We start from the raw sequence: 14,334 nt of genomic DNA, 5'->3' as shown, positions 1-14,334 counted from the left end.
TGTGAGAGTTGGACCATAAGGAAGACTGAGCACTGTGGTGCTGGAGAAGATGCTTCAGGTCCCTTGGTCATCAAGAGGATCAAACCAGTCAATCCTAAAGAACATCAATCATGAATATTCATTGGAAGTACTGATGTTAACCTGAAGCTCCAATACTTTGGCCATCTGATGGAAACAGCCAATTCATTGGAAAAGACCATGATGCTGAGAAAGATTGAGGGCAGATGGAGAAAAGGGCAACAGAGGATGAGATGGTTGGATGGCATCACCAATTCAATGGACATGAACTTGGGCAAACTCCTGGGAGATGGTGATGGACAGGAATACCTGGCATGCTGCAGTCCATGGGGTCACAAAGAGTGGGGTGTGACTTGGTAACTGAGTAACAAAAGCAAGGCTTCACATTGGGGGTAGGGGGAATAGACTCCACCAAAACAGACCAGCCAAGTCACTAAATAAAGAAACACTCAAACAACAACTCTGGGGGAGAATCAATATTCAGAGTTGCTAAAATATGTTATCTAAAATGCCTGATTTTTAACAAAAAATTATGAAACATGCATAGAAAACAGGAAAGTTTCTTTGTAAGGACCCCCCCCAAAAGGGGAGGAACAGGCAACAGAAGCTACATGTTAAAAGGGTCCAGATATCTGACTTAACAAAAACTTCCAAAGTTTTCATAAATACACTTATTTTAAGCATATTTATGAAAAGTATATAATAAATGTACATAATTTAAATGTATATAATATATTAATGCATGATATAGATTTTAATATATGCATTACAATGTTGAAAACCACACCTGACACAAGAAAAAAATACCAAAAAATCATAATCTTAAAAAGGCATATGAAGTTGTACTTAGGACTATTTTTTTTCCTCTGCAACTTCCCTCTCCCCTTACCTTGCACATAGAGTGATATCTATAGATTTTCAGCTGTATCCAGGTTTCCGGCACTGCAAAGGAGTGAGCATACCTCCTCTTATTCAGCCAGTCAACTGAGGTGGTGGATTGTGAAGATTAATGATATAATACGGGCATTGTGCTTAGACCAGTCTTCTGCACACAGAAAGTACTCAAGTGTTAGCCATTGTTATTATTTATTGGATGCTCATTATTTACAAAGGGGCTTTACGTGCTTCTTAGGGAGCAGTCTTCTAAAAGCTTACAATGTAGTAGGAGAGACAGGACATGTACATAGCAGCTAGAGTTACTGTTTTTTAAAAAATTTGATGATACCTTCAGTATAAAAGTCTTCAAATTCTTATCAGGCATCTAGTGGTCTACCTCTGTCTACCAACACAGTCACATCTTGCACTATTTTGTACCACTTTATCCTTTATTCTTTAAACTATAGCTATATTGGATTATTTCATTTCCTGGAATGCAAACTCTATTAGAAGAAGGAATTTTCTTCTGTTTTGTTTAGCGATGAAACTACAGCACCTATGATGTTGTCTGGCACACAGGAAAAGATCGATCTATCTATCTATCATTTGTTATTGTTGAATAAATGTCAGTGTTAGCATTTGCAACTCTCTCAGCTTGGTGGGTAAAGAATCCGGCCGCCAATGCATGAGATGTGGGTTCAATATCTGGGTCAGGAGGATCCCCTGGAGGAAGAAATTGCAACCCACTCTGGTATTCTTGCCTGGAGAATCCCATGGATGGAGAAGCCTGGCAGGCTATAGTCCATAGGGTCACAAAGAATCAGACACGACTGAGCAACTAAGTACAAGCACCTGGATGTACAGGACTGCCTGATGAAATCCCACTAAATGAAGAGGAAAAGAACAAAGATTAAAAATTAATAGAACTAAAAGAAAGGCAAGAGGTCTATTGCATATGTGTAACTGAATTCTCTGAAGAAGATAATAGGAAAAACTCAAGTAAAAATAAGCAGAGATATAAGAATACTTTCCTGAAATAAAGTAGACATGAATTTTCTGTTCAAAAAGACATGCCATCTTCCAGGAAAATACAAGCATCAGTAGTCATAACTGGAATAGTTAATAACTTCAAGGAAAATGAAATGATAGAATGAGCATCCACATTCTCTAAACCCAATGAAGAAAAATATAGCTTAAACATAAAGGTATTACTCATAAAACACATCTATTTAAATTTTAAAAATAATTTCTAAATAAATTAGAATAAAAAGGAACTCATAACTAGGTTTCTAGGTAGTAAAGTATGTGCATACATGCTCAGTCACTCAGTCGTGTCTGACTCTTTATGACCCCATGGACTGTAATATAGGACCCCACCAGACTACTCTGTCCATAGGATTTCCCAGGCAAGAATACTGGAGTAACTTGGCATTTCCTCCTCCAGGGGATCTTCCCTACCTAGCAATCAAACCCACATCTACATTTGCAGGTGGATTCTTTTACCACTGAGCCACCTGGAAAGCCCACTGGTGAAAAGATAGACAATGATTAATAGAATAAAATTTATATTTAAGAAATAAACCCACATATCTATGGTCAGCTGACTTTGTACACAGGTGCCAAGGTCATTCAAAGAGGAAGGAATACTCTTTCAACAAATAGTTCTGGGACAACTAGATATCCAAATTCAAAAGAAAAAAAAATTTCTTATCTCACGGTATATAAAAAAAAAACTTAAAATGGATCAAAGGCCTATATATAAAAACCAAAATTATAAAACCCTTAGAAGGAAACATATGGTTAGTCTTCAAGACTTTGGATTTGGCAATGGTTTCTTACATATGATATCAAAAACACATGCAAAAAAAATTAAAAATTAATGAACTTCATCAAAATTAATTGTTTGTGCATCAAACAATATTATCAGGAAAAAGCATGGAATTAGAGAAAACATTTTAAACAACATATGTGATAAGATTCTAGTATTCAGAGAATATAAAGAACTCTTCAGTTCAGTTCAGTTCAGTTCAGTTGCACAGTCATATCCGACTCTTTGTGACCCCATGGACTGCAGCAAGCCAGGCTTCCCTGTACATCACCAGCTCCCAGAGTTTATGCAGACTCATGTCCATTGAATCAGTGATGCCATCAAACCATCTCATCCTCTGTCATCCCCTTCTCTTCCCGCCTTCAATCTTTCCCAACATCAGGGTCTTTTCAAATGATCAGTTCTTCGCATCAGGTGGCCAAAGTATTGGAGTTTCAGCTTCAACATCAGTCCTTTCAATGAATATTCAGAACTGATTTCCTGTAGGATGTACTGGTTGGATCTCCTTGCTGTCCATGGGACTCTCAAGAGTCTTCTCCAACACCACAGTTCAAAAGCATCAATTCTTTGGTGCTCGGCTTTCTTTATAGTCAAACTCTCACATCCATACATAACTACTGGAAAAACCATAGCTTTGACTAGATGGACCTTTGTTGGCAAAGTAATGTCTCTGCTTTTTAATAAGCTGTCTAGATTGGTCTTAACTTTTCTTCTAAGGAGCAAGCATCTTTTAATTTCATGGCTGCAGTCACCATCTGCAGTGATTTTGGAGCCCTCCAAAATAAAGTCTGTCACTGTTTCCACTGTTTCCCCATCTATTTGCCTTGAAGTAATGGGACCAGATGCCATAATCTTAGTTTTCTGAATGTTGAGTTTTAAGCCAACCGAGAGGTTCTTTAGTTCCTCTTCACTTTCTGCAATAAGGGTGGTATCATCTGCATATCTGAGGTCATTGATATTTCTCCTAGCAATCTTGATTCCAGCTTGTGCTTCATCCAGCCCAGCATTTCTCATGATGTACTCTGCATATAAGAACTCTTACAACTTAACAATTACAAAACAAGGCCAAAAAACCTAATTTTAAATTGGGCAAATGACTTTAGACATTTCATCAGAGAATATGTACAAATGGTTAATAACATATGAAAAGATGTTCAATATTATTAGTCATGAAGAAAACGCAAATCAAACCCACACTGAAATACCATTTCCAATACATTAGAATAGCTGCAAAATAATGGCAGCCAATAGCAAGCGTTGGTGAGAAGGTGGGGGAATTGGAACCCTCATACATTTGCCAGTGGGAATGTAAAATAATGTGCCTTCTGTGGAAATAGTTTGGTGGTTCATCAATAAGTTTAACATACAATTATCATATGACTCAGGCATTTTACTTAAAAAAGAATTGAAAACAGATGTTCAAACAAAAACGTGTATTTTAATGTTAGCAACCACACTATCCACAATAGTCACAAGGTGAGAACAACATAAATGTCCATCACTCAGTGAATGAATAAGCAAATACCCATATAATAGAATATTCTCCAGCATAAAAGGGAATGAATACAGATATATACTACAACACGGATGAAAACATGCTAACCAAAAGAAGCCAGATACAAAAGGCCAATTGTATGATTCCATTCCTATGAAGTAGCCAGAAAAGATTATCCATTGAGGTCAGAAGGAAAGTTACAGAAGCCTAGACAACTTTCTGTTGTCTATTTTTCTTTTCTGCAAAATCAGATTTTTGGAGTAGTTTGTACAAAATGTCCCTTCCAGGTCTAGCACTTGTCATCATTGTATGAGTTAGCACGATTGTCATTAACAACAGTTTCTTTTTTTCTTTCTTTTAAGAAAGTAAGATTGCTTCACAAAGAAGTTCCCTTTCATGTTCTCAGCCTCAAAGAAATGCTGGAGGTGTGAGCAGATTGGAAAGATGAATCTCATCCGTTATTAGGTAATCACTAGGCAGAGTAGTTGGTAATTTTTCTCATATGGTTTCCTCTTCTTCACTTATACAAGTGCTTCAAATAATCATCTCTCTGTCTCTCTATCTACGTCTCTGTCTCTCTCTCTTATACATATATGAGATTTCTCCAACAACACCTATCCTGGTACAAAGAGAGTTCTAGATTTAGGCAAAGAAGATCATATGCCTCTATTTCATCCCCAGATTATCAAACTCTCAACCAAAATGTTGGCTTTCGTCAAACATCGAATGTTCATTTTTGCTGCCTCTTGGGGAAATGACCTAATTTGTATTTGTGATGAAGCCCTGGAAAGAGCTTGTGCCTCCCCCACTTTCACTTTTCAAAGGCTCTGACACCCCACTCCACAATAGCTCTCATTTCCAACCCATTAATTCTGAGACAACTTTACAAAGCCGCATGCTGAAGACAGAAAACAACAGTCCAGCTTCCTCTTTGCTCTTCGGACAAAATAAAATAGAATCATCACAGAGGGTAGAAAAACCACATGAACTCAGACTGCCCAAATGATCCAGTGCATCCCAGACGACCTGAAACCAACAAGCACCATGCGGCACTGGTTATTTATAAGACAGTCAGGAAAACAGCCACTTAGAGATCCTGAAGGAGCCCGGACCCCCTCTGCTCCCAGCCCAGTGCTTCACTCCACCATGTCCTCCCACCATTGTTTTGTGCTGAATGCATACAGCTCATGAGCTTTTCATCGGCTCTTAAATTCACTGCTGCTCAAGCATGAAATATCTTTGGGTTCCATTAAAAAAATAAATGTGCTAACAAGCTGTTAAACCACATTTTACAACAAACACATCAAACTGATGACTTAGCTTCAAAAATATGAAGTAACAGGAATAATAAAGGCTTTGTAGAACTTGGGTAAATGAAGTGATTACCTCACAGTGAGAGAAATCTGTGGGGCACATCCATGTAATCAAAAAAATAAGGTCCTGATCCTCAGAGGAGAATTCAAAACACTCTGCCTTGCCTCCCAACAGTCCTGAGCCCAAAGGGTTTGGACAGGAGGAAAAACAACAGAGGTACAAAGAAAAAAAAAGAAGCAGCGGGCGGGGTGGGAGAAAGAAAGAAATTCAGTCAGTCCTTTGATTAACAAGACTTCTTGCTGGACTTAAGTACAAACAGCTGCCTGGACTCCAACAGCCAAGCCTAAATCTAAACACTCCACTGTTTACATAACCCAAACTTAATCAAGCGACCATATAATCCACCAATTTAAAGTATCCCTAAGAGTTTCAATGTAATGTTGGTTTTCTCACAAGCCAGTCCATCAACAAGCTGTTTAAAAATGCCAGCTATTTCTGCTTCAATCTTGCAGCATCTCTTGCACTGCTCATACTGCAGAGCTATTCAGGGAGAATATTTAGATGATTTGGCACTATCAACCATTTCCTGTTATTCTTCTGTTGGCACAGTACACAGTATTTGTTTAATAAATCCAGAATCCAGATTGTATTATTTTAAGCTTGGTTTGATAGGGTTTAATATTACAGCAATATCACTACCAGTATGGAAATGCATTCCTTTATTCTTCTATGGTTTTCATTACCATAAAGGATGTGCTCTGAGATGGACAGGTGATGGTGATTTTCATGAGAAATAGAATGACAGAAGGGAAATTATGAGAAAGATATTGAAAAAGAAAAATGCCCATGAGGTTAAATTGAGACTGAAAGTCAAATGCCAGGAGACCAGTGAAATAACCTTAATGAGAGAAGCCAGCTGGGCTCTAGAGTGATGGAATAAGCACAGAATATTCAGGCAAACAGGAGTTCATATACTCCATTTAAAGAAGGTCTATGCTGTCCAGTTCTAATGCATTTTGAAAAATAACATCTGTTCAGTTCATTTCAGTTCAGGTGCTCAGTCATGTCTGACTCTTTGCAACCCCATGGACTGCAGCAGGCCAGGCTTCCCTGTCCATCACCAACTCCCAGACCTTGCTCAAACTCATATCCATGGAGTCAGTGATGCCATCCAACCATCTCATCCTCTGTCATCCCCTTCTCCTCCTGCCCTCAATCTTTCCCATCATCAGAGTCTTTTCCAATGAGTCAGTTCTTCACATCAGGTGGTCAAGTACTGGAGTTTTAGCTTCAGCATCAGTCCTTCCAACAAACATTCAGGACTGGTTTCCTTTAGGATGGACTCCTTGCAGCCTAAGGGACTCTCAAAGGTCTTCTCTAATACCACATTATCAATTCTTCAGTGCTCAGCTTTCTTTATAGTCCAACTCTCACATCCATATATGACTACTGGAAAAACCATAGCTTTGACTAGATGGGCCTTTGTTAGCATAGTAATGTCTCTGCTTTTTAATACACTGTCTAGGTTGGTCATAGCTTTTCTTCCAATGAGCAAGCATCTTTTAATTTCATGGCTACAGTCACCACCTGCAATGATTTTTGAACCCAGGAAAACAAATTCTGTCACTGTTTCCATTGTTTCCCCATCTATTTGCCATGAAATGATGGGACCAGATGACATAATCTTAGTTTTCTGAATGTTGAGTTTTAAGCCAACTTTTTCACTCTCCTCTTTTACCTTCATCAAAAAGTTGTTCAGTTCCTCTTTACTTTCTTCCATAAGGGTGGTGTCATTTGCATATTTGAGGTTATTGATATTTCTCCTGGCAATCTTGATTCCAGCTTATGCTTCATCCAGCCCAGCTTTTCGCATGATGTACTCTGCATATAAGTTAAATAAGCAGGGTGACTATAATACAGCCTTGACGTACTCCTTTCCCAATTTGGAACCAGTCTATTCTTCCATGTCCAGTTCTAACTGTTAGAAGTGTTGCTTCTTGACCTGAATACAAATTTCTCAGGAGGCAGGTAAGGTGGTCTGGTATTCCCATCTCTTTAAGAGTTTTGCACAGTTTGTTGTGATCTACACATTCAAAGGCTTTGGCATAATCAATAAAGCAGATGTTCTTCTGTAACTCTCTTGCTTTTTTGTTGATCCAACGGATGTTGGCAATTTGATCTCTGGTTCCTCTGCCTTTCGTAAATCCAGCTTGAACATCTGAAATTTCACAGTTCACATACTGTTGAAGCCTGGATTTGAGAATTTTGAGCATTATTTTGCTAGTGTATGAGATGAATGCAATTGTGCAGTAGTTTGAACATTTTTTGCCATTGCCCTTCTTTGGGATTGGAATGAAATGACACCTGTTTTGAGCTTTAATTCATATACTATTAATATATAATTCATACATTTAAAATATACAACTCAATGATATTTAACATAAACACATAAACATAACAAATTCATACAAACATCACCTCAATAGCTTTCATAACATTTGCACCCCCCCAAAAAAAACCCATACCCTTTAAAATCATTCCTCATTTCCCCCCAAATGCCCTAGCCCTGGATAACCATTAAGCTGTATTCTGTGTCTATAGATTTGTCTATTCTGGGCATTTCATTTCAATGGGATCATATAATATGTTGTCTTCTGTGGCTGGTTTCCTTTGTTTAGCACATTTTCAAGTACTCTAGTCAATTTTTGCCTCATATACGATCCCAATGTGGCTAGATCTTCCAAGTTTTGAGAGAAGTTGGAAATCTGAGATACTAGCATGATTTTTCCCAGTGTTTTCCACTAATTAATTAAATGAAAATTGTAAAGGCTTCCCCATAGCACAAACCAAACAAATAGGTCAGCAGGTTGAATTCACACACTGGACACCATTTTATTTCTTTTGGGGTTCTGGGACAGAGGGGCAAAAAATAGATTAAAGATAGTTAAGTTACAATTAAAGAAAACAAAAAAGGGGCAAACTAACCTAGGCAAGGAATGAAGATGGAAGGTCTGGGAGAGGGAATCAGATTTCCAGTATAACAGAGAGAGTGACAATCTGAATCTGGTCAGCAGCCCAACATATTTCTCACCTTCCACAACCTCAGTCAGGTTTCTCTGGTTCTGCCCTGAAAGCTGATGTCTGGGATGTGAGAGAGTGAATTCACTGCGTCTGCAGTACTCATGGGTCCAGAAAGAGTTAATTCAGAAGATTTTGTGAATCTAGCACATAACAGGATAACTCACTGAGATACTCATTTGTGTTTCTCATTCTCTCTCTCTCTCTCTCAGTGTCCTGGTGTGCAAGCACACACACACACACACACACACACACACACACACACACACAACAACAACATCTAGTTGGCCAGGCTCTTTCTGCTCTCTTGCCTTCAGGGATGTTTAGGTTTACATGGTGGCTTAAAAGGAAGTTCTTCCAGATCATCTCTCTAATTATCCTTATAAAACCTAAACTCTTGAGCTGACTGTGGCTCAGATCATGAACTCCTTATTGCCAAATTCAGACTGAAATTGAAGAAAGTAGGGAAAACCACTAGACCATTCAGGTATGACCTAAATCAAATCCCTTATGATTATACAGTGGAAGTGAGAAATAGATTTAAGGGACTAGATCTAACAGATAGAGTGCCTGATGAACTATGGACTGAGGTTCGTGACATTGTACAAGAGACAGGGATCAAGACCATCCCCATGGAAAAGAAATGCCAAAAAGCACAATGGCTGTCTGGGGAGGTCTTACAAATAGCTGTGAAAAGAAGAGAAGTGAAAAGCAAAGGAGAAAAGGAAAGATATAAGCATCTGAATGCAGAGTTCCAAAGAATAGCAAGAAGAGATAAGAAAGCCTTCTTCAGTGATCAATGCAAAGAAATAGAGGAAAACAACAGAATGGGAAAAACTAGAGATATCGTCAAGAAAATTAGAGACACCAAGGGAACATTTCATGGAAAGATGGGCTCGAAAAAGGACAGAAATGGTATGGACCTAACAGAAGCAGAAGATATTAAGAAGAGGTGGCAAGAATACACAGAAGAACTGTACAAAAAAGATCTTCATGACCCAGATAATCATGATGGTGTGATCACTCACATTCACCTATAGCCCAGACATCCTGGAATGTGAAGTCAAGTGGGCCTTAGAAAGCATCACTATGAACAAAGCTAGTGAAGGTGATGGAATTCCAGTTGAGCTATTTCAAATCCTGAAAGATGATGCTGTGAAAGTGCAGCACTCAATATGTCAGCAATTTGGAAAACTCAGCAGTGGCCACAGGACTGGAAAAAGGCCAGTTTTCATTCCAAGCCCAAAGAAAGGCAATGCCAAAGAATGCTCAAACTACCACACAATTGCACTCATCTCACACGCTAGTAAAGTAATGCTCAAAATTCTCCAAGCCAGGCTTCAGTAATATGTGAAATGTGAACTTCCAGATGTTCAAGCTTGTTTTAGAAAAGGCAGAGGAACCAGAGATCAAATTGCCAACATCCGCTGGATCATGGAAAAAGCAAAAGAGTTCCAGAAAAACATCTATTTCTGCTTTATTGACTATGCCAAAGCCTTTGACTGTGTGGATCGCAACAGACTCTGGAAAATTCTGAGAGATGGGTGTACCAGACAACCTGTCCTGCCTCCTGAGAAACCTGTATGCAGGTCAGGAAGCAACAGTTAGAACTGGACATGGAACAACAGACTGGTTCCAAATAGGAAAATGAGTACATCAAGGCTGTATATTGTCACCCTGATTATTTAACTTATATGCAGAGTAAATCATGAGAAACGCTGGGCTGGAAGAAGCACAGGCTGGAATCAAGATTGCAGAGAGAAATATCAATAGCCTCAGCTATGCAGATGACACCACCCTTGTGGCAGAAAGTGAAGAGGAACTAAAGAGCCTCTTGATGAAAGTGAGAGAGGAGAGTGAAAAAGTTGGCTTAAAGCTCAACATTCAGAAAACGAAGATCATGGTACCTGGTCCCATCACTTCACGGCAAATAGATAGGGAAACAGTGGAAACAGTGTCAGACTTTATTTTTGGGGGCTCCAAAATCACTGCAGATGGTGATTGCAGCCATGAAATTAAAAGACACTTACTCCTTAGAAAGAAGATTCTGACCCACCTAGCTAGCATATTCAAAAGCAGAGACATTACTTTGCCAACAAAGGTCCATCTAGTCAAGGCTATGGTTTTTCCTGTGGTCATGTATGGATGTGAGAGTTGGACTGTGAAGACATCTGAGCACTGAAGAATTGATGCTTTTGAACTGTGGTGTTGGAGAAGACTCTTGAGAGTCCTTTGGCCTGCAAGGAAATTCAACCAGTCCACCCTAAAGGAAATCAGTCCCGAATATTCATTGGAAGGACTGATGTTGAAGCTGAAACTCCAATACTTAAGCCACCTGATTCAAATAACTGACTCATTTTAAAAGACCCTGATTCTGGGAAAGATTGAAGGAGGGAGGAGAAGGGGACGACAGAGGATGAGATGGCTGGATGGCATCACCGACTCGATGGACATGAGTTTGAGTGAACTCCAGGAGTTGATGATGGACAGGGAGGCCTGGCAATTCATGGGATCACAAAGAGTTGGACATGACTGAGCGATTGAACTGAACTGAATTGAATAATACTAGATGTTCATTACACAGAGAAAATGAGAGAAGAGAGAGTTCCTAAATAAGGGAGAGGCCAAAGGAGTGGAGCCCCCTTCCCCAGACTGGCAAAGGGAGCTAGTTGGTGGGCAGCAGGAGTGATCCATGACAACCACATGCTGAGACCATCATGAGAAGACCTTAGAGGAGAATGGTTGCTTATTTAGAAGGACTGAAGCTGGATATTGGTGTTACTAATGTAGGTAAAGAATTCTATGTTTAAAGAATTCCCTGCCAGTCCAGTGGTTAGGATTCAACCATTTTAATACAGGGGACTGGGTCTAATCTGTGGTTGGGGGACTATCCTGTAAGCCACACAGCATGGCCAAAAAGAAAAAAAAAAAAAAGAATTCTATGATTAAATGTATTACAAAAGGAGCAAAGTGTGTCTTTCAAGACCAATGAGGTCTTGGCCAGATAAGGACATCAGCAGTGATCCTTATGGTCTGGAGACGAGAAGTCTCTTAGTTCTACTTCTCGATTAATATACAGTTTCCTGGGAAGGTTACTTCAATAGTATCAATAGTACTATATTTGATTTGATGAACATCTATTTTCCTAGGAATAGAATTTCCATATCATAGGCCCAAAAAATTCACCCCACTGGCAAAATTGAGTTCTTCACAAGACAACCTTCGGAATACAGACAGAAACTCTGTGTGTGTTTGGGAAAAGAAACTGTGACCAGAACCATCTCTGAAAGCCTGTCACTTTCTACAGGATGAACATAAATCTAGCATCAAGGACACAGTGATTTTCTTTGCTATTTATGGGTTTCACTTTCTTTAGGAATTTCCTCTTGCAGACTTGCACTGAGTTTAACTTGGGTAAAATTCAACTACATTTAAAAGTGTTTATTGTCTGCTAATAATTGTACTAGGATAAGGTCAAAGAAGGCGTGAATTTTGCCCCCAGAGAAGTCACTGTGAGGCAAGAACTGTATACATTTCACTACAACCTGATTAGTGGACACCATTAACACTAGCCAAGTGCTAATAAGGTGCATGACACTAAGAAAGAACCTGGAATACTATCCCCAAATAAAAATCTTACCAAGTAATTTTTAAAAGCTTATTAAACTTAATCATTAAAATTCCTTTAATAGGAAAGGATTGAAATTATTGTTATAGACAAGTTAAGCAAAAAAATACATCGAGTTGAAAGAATAGCTATATATCTTTAAACTATGTAGGTATAGTATATAGCTTCAGTAAGAATATATTAAACAAATATCATATATAGCTCATGCATGAATCTAGAAAAATGATTCAGAAGAACCTATTTGTAGGGCAGGAATGGAGATGCAGACATAGGTTTTGGACACATAGACACCAAGAAGGAGGAGTGGGTGGGATAAATTGGGAGGTTGGAACTGATAAGTGTGCACTGCCATGTGTAAAATAGGTAACCAGTGGGAATCTTCTGAATAAGGCTGGGAACTCAGCTCAGTACTCTGTAGTGAACTAGAATATAGTGGGATGTAGTGGGAAGTGGGAGGGAGATCCAAGAGGGACGGGATATATGTATACGTATAGCTGATTCACTTTGCCATATAACAGAAACTAATACGATATTGTAAACCAACTATATCCCCCCCAAAAGAATGTATTGAACATTGACTAAACTTTAATATAGAATTATAATAGAAACAGTTAACAAATGATAAAATGTAGAAATTGCAGAGGCCATAGTCTCTGGACACAACAAGCTTTTTTATGAAAGTTTACAATTAAATTTAAGAAAGTAGGGAAAACCACTAGGCCATTCAGGTACAACTTAAATCAAATCCCTTATAATTATACAGTAGGAGTGATAAATATATTTAAGGGACTAGATCTGATAGAGTGCCTGAATAACTATGGATGGAGGTTCATAACATTGTACAGGAGGCAGTGATCAAAACTATCCCAAAGAAAAAGAAATGCAAGAAGGTAAAATGGTTGTCTCAGGAGGCCTTACAAATGACTGAGAAAAGAAGAAAAGTGAAAGGCAAAGGAGAAAGAGAAAGATATACCCGTGAATGCAGAGTTCCAAAGAATAGCAAGGACAGATAAGAAAGACTTCTTAAGTGAGACAATGCATAGAAATGGAGGAAAACAATAGAATGGGAAAGACTATCGATCTCTTCAAGACCATTAGAAATGCCAAAGGAACATTTCATGCTATGATGGGCACAATAAAGGACAGAAACAGCAAGGACCTAACAGAAGCAGAAAGGATTAAGAAGAGGTGGCAAGAATACACAGAAGAAATGTACAAAAAGGTCTTAATAACACAGATAACCACAATGGTGTGGTCATTCACCTAGAGACAGACACCCTGGAAGGTGAAGTCAAATGGGTCTTAGGAAGCATTACTAGGAACAAAGCTAGTGGAGGGATAGAATTTCAGCTGAGCTACTTCAAATCCTAAAAGATGATACTGTTAAATGCTGCACTCAATACTTCAGCAAATTTGGAAAACTCAGCAGTGGCCACAGGGCTGGAAAAGGTCAGTTTTCATTCCAATCCCAAAGAAGGGCAATGCCAAAGAATGTTCAAACTACTGTACAATTGTACTCATTTCACATCTAGCAGGATAATGCTCAAAATCCTTCAAGCTAGGCTTCAATAATACATGACCCCAAAACTTTTAGATGTAGAAGCTGGATTTAGAAAAGACACAGAGAGGAACCAGAGATCAAATTACCAACATCCATTGGATCATAGAATAAGCATGGGAATTTCAGAAAAACACCTACTTCTGCTTGATTGACTATGCAAAGCCAACCATCTCCTCCTCTATCAAACCCTTCTCTTCCTGCCTTCTGTCTTTCCCACCATCAGGGTCTTTTCCAATGAATCTGCTCTTCCCTCAGGTCTCCAAAGTGGATCATAACAAACTGTGGAAAACTCTTAAAGAGATGGGAATACCAGACCACCTTCCCTGTCTCCTGAGAAACCTATATGCAGGTCAAGAAGTAACAGTTAGAGCCAGACATGGAACAATGGACTTGTTCAAAATTGGGAAAGGAGTACATCCAGGCTGTATATATATTTTTTTTTTAATTTTATTTTATTTTTAAACTTTACAATATTGTATTAGTTTTGCCAAATATCGAAATGAATCCGCCACAGGTATACCCGCGTTCCCCCTCCT

This window comes from Bison bison, unplaced genomic scaffold (genome assembly GCF_000754665.1).
Source record: "Bison bison bison isolate TAMUID 2011002044 unplaced genomic scaffold, Bison_UMD1.0 scf7180017864063, whole genome shotgun sequence".
Lineage (NCBI taxonomy): Eukaryota > Metazoa > Chordata > Mammalia > Artiodactyla > Bovidae > Bison > Bison bison.
Note: the sequence above shows the minus strand (reverse complement) of the source record.